Source organism: Macaca thibetana, chromosome 18, assembly GCF_024542745.1.
Source record: "Macaca thibetana thibetana isolate TM-01 chromosome 18, ASM2454274v1, whole genome shotgun sequence".
Lineage (NCBI taxonomy): Eukaryota > Metazoa > Chordata > Mammalia > Primates > Cercopithecidae > Macaca > Macaca thibetana.
The window spans coordinates 16904456-16912631 of record NC_065595.1 but is presented as its reverse complement, the minus strand read 5'-3'; the positions used below and the strand labels follow the sequence as shown (position 1 = coordinate 16912631).

General features: G+C 43.4%; 1 protein-coding gene across 1 annotated transcript in view; it reads right to left on the bottom strand.

Moving 5' to 3' along the window:
- Window positions 1–8176, bottom strand: part of BCL2 (BCL2 apoptosis regulator) — a 200059-nt gene that overhangs the window by 76407 nt on the left and 115476 nt on the right. The window lies entirely within an intron of this gene.

Here is an 8176-nt window from a genome sequence, read left to right as displayed (position 1 = left end):
AGACACACACAGAGAGATACCATACAACACATGCACACACACACACACAGATACATACAGACACAACATAGACACACATACAACACAGCACAGACACACACACAGATACATACAGAGACACACAACATAGACACACATACAACACATGCACAACTGACACACACAGATACATACAGACACACAACATAGACACACATACAACACATGCACAACACACACACAGATACATACAGACACAACACACACAGACACACACATACAACACATGCACAGAGACACATACACAGATGACACACACAGGGACACACACACATAGACACACATACACACACATGCACAGACACACACACACACAGATACATACAGACACAACAAAGACACACATACAACACATGCACATGCACACACAACATGCACAGAGATACATACAGACACAACATAGACACACATACAACACATACCACACACAACACACACACAGATACATACAGACACACAACATAGACACACATACAACACATGCACAGACACACACACACACACAGATACATACAACATGCACACACAAACACACATAGAGACACACACACATACAACACATGCACAGACACACACACACACACACAGCTATAAACATACAAACACTACACAACATAGGCACACACACAGAGACACACACAGACAAATGCACACAGACAACAAGAGACACATGCACAACACACACACAGATACATACAGACACAACATAGACACACATACAACACATGCACAGACACATACACAGAGACACACACATACACGCAGACACTTGTACACAGACTTACACACAGATACAGACACTACATATGCACAGACACACAGACACTGGCACAGAAACACACGGAGATGACACAGACATAAACACACAGACGCACACGTGTACACCATAGCGGGGCTCATCCCACTTCTGTGCTGTGAATAGCAGAATCTCTTATCTCCTTTTTCAATCAAGAAACCCTGACATTTCCAACCACCACACATGGGGTAAATATGGTAGAACGGACCAAAACCATAACAAACAAAACAACGCACACACACGCGCACACACACGCGCACACACACGAAGGATCTTTTCAAGCAAGCTGGTCTCTCGTGAACTTTTCAAGGCTCAGCTCGTAACCTTAGCTCCAGACGTACACCTCTGACTTTCCGACGTGTTCCTGTTTTGTTTGTTTGGGTTTATTTGCCTTCGTTCTGCAGGAAGCCTCACAGATATGACAGGGTGATTTAATTCTGCACAAACCTTGCCTCCCTCAATTCTTAGAATGAAGATAGATACCACTACCGGTATTCTTAGAGTTAGACTTAACACAGCCTCCCACACCAAACAGAGTGAAGCAGAACCCACATTTCATTGGAATCCTTACTTTTAGGTATTTGCAGGTTTTTCTTTATGACACAGGAAACCAAATATGAGGTACCACTGCAGATAGTCATAAATGGGCTTCAAAAATGTTCCCAGTGGCTGGCAGAACAATAATTGATTTCTATCCCAAAAGGGGCACTACATCTGACCCCTTACACTTTGTAAAGGAAAGGAAGATTCTAGACACTCCTTTGTCAGGTGTCAAAATTTATTCATGACAACAGATTGTCAAAGCCATCATTGAAGGGTCTGGCAAAAGTTTCTCCCTACACTTCCAGGTCTAAGACAGTCAAGAGCCAAAACTGATAGAGTTGGCAGCGGGCCATGGGATGAGAAAACAAATCAAGCTTTAGTTTTTGTTTTGTTTCCTTTTAGAGCCAGGGTCTTGCTCTGTCACTCAGGCTGGAGTGCAGTGGTGCAAGCACAGCTCAACACGGGTGGGAGAAAACTCGTCAACTCCTGGGAAAAGTGATTCTCCCACCTCAGTTTCCCAAATAGTTGGGACCACAGGCGTGTGCCAGCATGCCCGGTTAATTTTTTAATATTTTTCTAGAAATCTGGTCTCGCTAGGTTGCCTAAGCTGGTCTTGAACTCCCGGGCTCAAGTGATCCTCCCACCTCAGCCTTCCAAAGTGCTGGGACACAGGCATGAGCCACTGTGCCTGGGCCAAACTGAGTTTTGAATGAAGGGGTGGCATTCCGATGGAGCTAATGAATACGCTGCACCCTCAGCTCCAGCAGGCACGGGATGTTTGAAACAAGCCAGGCATACCCTGCACCAAACGGGCAATGTGCAGGCAGCATTACAGAACAGAGGTCAAGTGACAGGCTGGGGGGTCCACTGTCTTGATGATTTCTGCTCCTGCCGCTACGCTGATATCCAGTTTACATAGAGACCACTCTCAACTGCAGGCTGAATTGTCCCCACCAAGCTATCTGCACCTTGAGCATATAACAAACCATTGTGAGAAAAGTCACATTTTTTTCACCCAATTCTGACATTTAAGACTTTCTGTAAGTCGGCCAAAATGTCTTAAGACCCAAATTCCTGAAAGTCTTTCAAAAGAAGCTAGTCAATTCATCCTTATAACCCTCCCTTTTCCCACCGCCCCCAATAGAAGGTACCTGGGGAGAATCTCCTTTGGTTAATATATAAGTAAATTAAGGAGATGACTTTGCATGATTTTACGGAACCACTGACTCTTAAATAAATATCTTTAAAAAAGAAATAAATGTGTCTTTATAGTAGAAGGATTTATGCACATGTATATTTATTGCAGCACTATTCACAATAGCAATGACTTGGAACCAACCAAAATGTCCATCAGTAATAGACTGGATAAAGAAAACGTGGCACATATGCACCATGGAATACTATGCAGCCATAAAAAAGGATGAGTTCATGTCCTTTGCAGGGACATGGATGAAAATGGAAACCATCATTCTCAGCAAACTAACACAGGAACAGAAAACCACACACCACATGTTCTCACTCATAAGTAGGAGTTGAACAATGAGAACAACATGAACATAGGGAGGGGAACATCACACACTGTGACCTGTTGGGGGGTGGGGGGCTGGGGAGGGATAATATTAGGAGAAATACCTAATGTATGTGATGGGTTGATGGGTGCAGCAAACCACCATGGCACGTGTATACCTACGTAACAAAACTGCACGTTCTGCACGTGTACCCCATAAATTAAAGTATAATAATAATAATAGTAATAAATTATACAATGACAAAAGGGAAATAAATGTATTCCTTTGGCTAGGCACAGTGGTTCATGCCTGTAATCCCAGCACTTGGGGAGGCCGAAGCAGGCGGATCACTTGAGGTCAGGAGTTCGCGACCAGCCTGGCGAACATGATGAAACCCTGTCTCTACTAAAAATACAAAAATTAGCTAGGCATGGTGGCACACGCCTGTAATCCCAGCTACTTGGGTGGTTGCGGCAGGAGAATCACTTGAATTCGGGAGGCAGAGGTTGCAGTGAGACGAGATTGGGCCACTGCACTCCAGCCTGGGCGACAGAGCAAGACTTGGTCTCAAAAAAAAAAAAAAATTATTCCTACATTCACATATCACTTGTTAGAATACTGGCAGCACAATTTTATGACAACTACTTTACTAAGATTTAGAAGACCTGGTCTGACTTGGAACAACTGAGGCCACTTACCTGACCTGTCTGTACCTCTGTTAACTCATTCCTAAAATGGTGAGGCCTGGACAAGATGGTTTGTAAGATAATTTTCAGCTCTAGCATTTTGCGACTATATATTTATGCAGATTCTACTTGTAAAAGACACGCTGTTAGATGCCACAGAGACAAACATGCAAAGACATGATCTGCACCTCGTTCTGTTGACAGTGTCATTGCTTGGCTGTATTTCCAAACTTCCATCATAGGCTACTTTGATTAGGCATCAAATTTCTATCTTTCTTTAAATGTATGCCTCTCTTTGATGTTTAGAGGTTCTTAGACAGATGGGGATCAGTACCACATGCACAGGCTTTGCTTAAACATCTTTCTATTGACCTTCACTCTGTGTGTCTTGTGCGACCATGGTGTTCTTGGCACCCAACACCATCAGGGGCTCTCTCAACAAGGACTATGTTGGCCTGCCCTGCTATGTCTTGGGAATTCTATAATATAGCTTAATTCTTGCCCCCGAAGTGGATTCCTTCTCCTCTCTTCTCCCTCAAGAACAAGCATCCTGGCCCGCAGCCTGCAGCCTGGGGACTGGCGACCTGTTTGAAAATCTGTGCATGTCGGACCTGTCAGCATCCAGGCTGGGGAAAGCAGGCTGCCCTTGAGCAGAACAGCTTTGCTAATCAATCACGCTTCAGGAAAGTGGGTGGTTTGTATGTGAGGCCCACTTTGCCAGGACCAACCCCCTTACAAAAACGTCTGAGTGCGAATTAAAAGAAAGAAAACAGTCTACCTTCCACGTCCACTGCAGGAGGGCCAGACAAGGTTTTATTTAAAAACAACTCCTCTTTTCTGAAGTCTGAAAGCAAGACCCTGGGCTTAAAGAGAATTCCTCCGTCAAGATTTACTAGAGGCTATGATCAGGAGGCGGAGCTCTCAACCTGGACGCCGATGACATGTGTAAAACAAGAGAAAACTTCGGGGAGGTTCCCCACCTATTCAGAAATTAGAAATGAACTACTTACATATTTTTAAAAAGAGCCTCCTGAGATGATATCATATATGATTGTGATTGTGCTAGCAAAGCAATTAGCAAGTTGAGCAAATGTATATCATCTGAAGTTAGGCCAGATATAAGATACAAGTCCCTACTAGTAAGAGGCGATTAACAGGACGACGCCAAGTTTATTGTTACAGGGCTGGGTATATATTCTGGCTATTACTTATTAGTTGGGGCAAGATAGGTAACTTCTCTAAGCCTTTAAATACATTCATACACACACACACAAACACACACACACACATAATGGGGCCAATTATACTTTCAACTCATAGAATTCTTCTGAGAATTAAGTGAGATACTAATAGCAAACTAAGTGTTTCTATGCTGTAAACACAACAGAAATGTAAAGTATTGTTATAACAGGCATACTTGTATTTCTTCAAATAATGTACACATGTTACTTTACTCAATTATTTGATTGCTAGTCTAACTTTCATCTTTTTTGTTATTTTAGGAATGAGTTTCTAATTAATTCAGTTTATATGCATTTCCTATCTAAAATCTTTTCACATTTTCAAAGCTCCTGCACAAGTGACAGAAAAACACAAGCTTAAAATATCTAGAGAAACAGCACCACAGAAATAGAATAGATAGATAATTTAGAAGGCATTTGCCCTCTACCCAGCACCCCACTTCTGGTACTTACCCTGCTCACATATGAACTGACTTAGATACAAGATTATCTATTGGAGCATTATCTGCAATACCAAAAGACTGGAAATAAACAGGTGTCCATCAACAGGGGCTGGTTAATTACTCCATGGGTAGTAAATAGTCACATAATGACATCCAATGAATTTCTCATCCTGAAATTCCTTCCACATTGACTCTGGGCTTGGCCCCATGACTTGCTTTTGCCAATGGAACATTAACCAATGGGATGCAAGTAGAAGCTTAATAAAACCTCCACAGCAAGGCCAACCCCTCTCTGTTTCTGGGACCCAGTCACCATATGAAGCAGCTGGGGCTAGTTTACTCCAGGCATACATTCCAACTGAGGTCAGACTCTCCCAACAACCTGCGAGTGAGGCCATCTTAGACCATCTAGCCCCAAATAATCACATCCATATGAGCAAATCCAGGCAAAAGCATCAGTAAAAAAACCCTTGGCAGATCCCAGGCCAAATAGTTCAACCATAGAGTTATGACGAATAAAGGGTTGTTGTTTTAAGCCACTATGTTACGGAGTAATTTGTTATGCAGCTAACTGATAATGGACACACCCTGCTATCTCCAAAACAATGCAATACTAGGAAGTATTATACTGCCTAGGAAAAAAGGAAAAGGATGCATTCTATGTACTGACATGGGGTGGTAAGATCTTAAGATATACTGTGAAATTAACAGGGCAAACAGTATGCTGCCTTTTGGGTAAGAAAGGCAAAATTTTAAAACGTGTATATATTTTATTGTGCATGGAGGGGCACTGGATATATACTCAAGAAATTAACAGACAATGGTTCCTTATTCCAATGGAGGAGCGAGTAGTGAATTGGGTAGATGTGGATGGAGGTGCTAGCGAGACTTACCAATAAACACCTTTCTAAACTATTTCAGTTTAGGAACCATGTGACTAATACCTATTCAAATAATCATTTTTAAAAAGGGAAAAATAAAGCTAATACAAGATAGAAATGACAAATCTTGAAAAAGTTGAATTTCAAACTGATGATTATAATTCTGCTATGCAACCATCCTTCATCAAGAACAGCCTTCCTTTGAACTGGAATAATCCTTTCTTTGTAACACATATGATTATTTGTACACCTGTTATCTTCCCTACTAGATTGTAAGTGCTTTAAAAGCAGGGACCATATCTTATGCATCTTTGTCTCTTCAGCAAGTGGCAAGCATCTTGCCGGGCACAGAGGAAGACCTTGCTCAATAAGTGTGTGTTGAGTCAAAAAAATAAACAAAAACATTCAGACCTCACTAAAAGTGTCTATTGTTAATGCTGGTGAGTTCAATAAAATCTTCAACAGCCTAGCTTCCATCTGTACACATCCTCCGCACACCATCTTTCAGGAAAAGGGTGAGCATTCCTCATGATCTGGGCTCATGAATGTACTCTGAACTACTGCGGAGAGTATATACAAAAGCTAAATTCGAACGCTACGAAAAGAAAAATGCAAAACAGCCTCCTCTATTAAAAAACAACAACAACATTTGACTAGAGGGGATCTAGAAAAAGAAAAAGAAAAGAAGAAGGATCTTTTATTATTTCTCATAAGTAACACATTTGACTACTGTGGCTGGAATAAGAAACCCCGCTCCCACCCACTGCTTGCAAAGCAAACTAAGCCACCCGAATAAATGGATCATGGGGACACAGAGGCAGAAAACTCCCGGCCCCACCCCCAGGCCTCCGGAGAAATTGACACTCAGCCATGGTGGAGAGATTTTCTGTTATGAGTTCAGCATTTCTAGGAAAGAGGAGACCACAGGCTTTCTCTGTAGCCCATTTCAAGAGTCTAACAGCTCTCACTGGAAATCTTCACTTCCTTTGAACTTATACCTTCCTGCTGTGCCTCAGGCCCCTCCCTCTTCTATGAGAGTTCTTGTCTCCACGTCTGATCCCCATGAAAGTGTAGGCGTTTAAGGAGGAGGTCTGGGTCCCCTTCACGGTGGTGTCCACACCTCTCCCAGGGGGATGTGCTCGGTAAGTGTGCATGCAGCACCATCTCAGCCCTGTACATCCCGGACCGCACCAACAAACAGCACCACACAGCCTGGGGACCACGTCTGGATTCACAGGCAGACGATAAACGCCATGGGCAATACCCAAGCGTTAAATAATTAAAGTTCCCTCCAAGGATACACATAAGTAAGAGTGGAAGCAAAGGAAGTGCACACGCTTGTCTCCAGAAAGACAGGGCATGCAGCCTTCTCCCCAGGATCTCTCCTCATCTTCGCTTCTCTTTCTCACATCAAATAATGCCAATTCTTTAACTTTCCTAGGTTCCATTTCCCCATGCTTTGATCAGTTTCACTGTCTTCTGCGAGGCTGCATTTCCCTAACTAGGGTAGTGGGAGATAATCCACATTTGGAGCCTCTGTGAGCCAGCTAAGGTGGAGAGCTGAGACTGACCATCCAGAATCCAGGTGTGCCTTCACCACACAGAACAACAAGCATCGTCGATGCCCCTAGTAAGTGCCAGGTGTTGGGTTAGCTGCTGTTGGAGATATAAAAGGTGGAGACATCATCTCTGCCACTTAAGGAGAGTGACACTGATCGGACAGGATTTAAAGAAGAGGACTTTGGCGTGGGTGGGAAGAGCAGAGGGGGAGGGTTGGGGCAGGGGCACGACCTTGGGACCAGAGTAGGTGGAGGCAGTGGGGCGGGGAGGAGGAAAAGAAGGAAGGAAGAGGTTGGTCAGAGGAAGCCCAAAAGTGGATTCCAGGACACACAGTAAAAAGGGGAGGACAACTTAAAGACCAGATGTGGGGGTCTGGGGAGAAGGGAAGCTTGTACAGCTGCTGACAGAGGCTGACAGAGGCAGAGAGGGCTCGTGGTGAGCTGACTGAATTCGGGGTAAACTAGAGATTTCATGCTTCA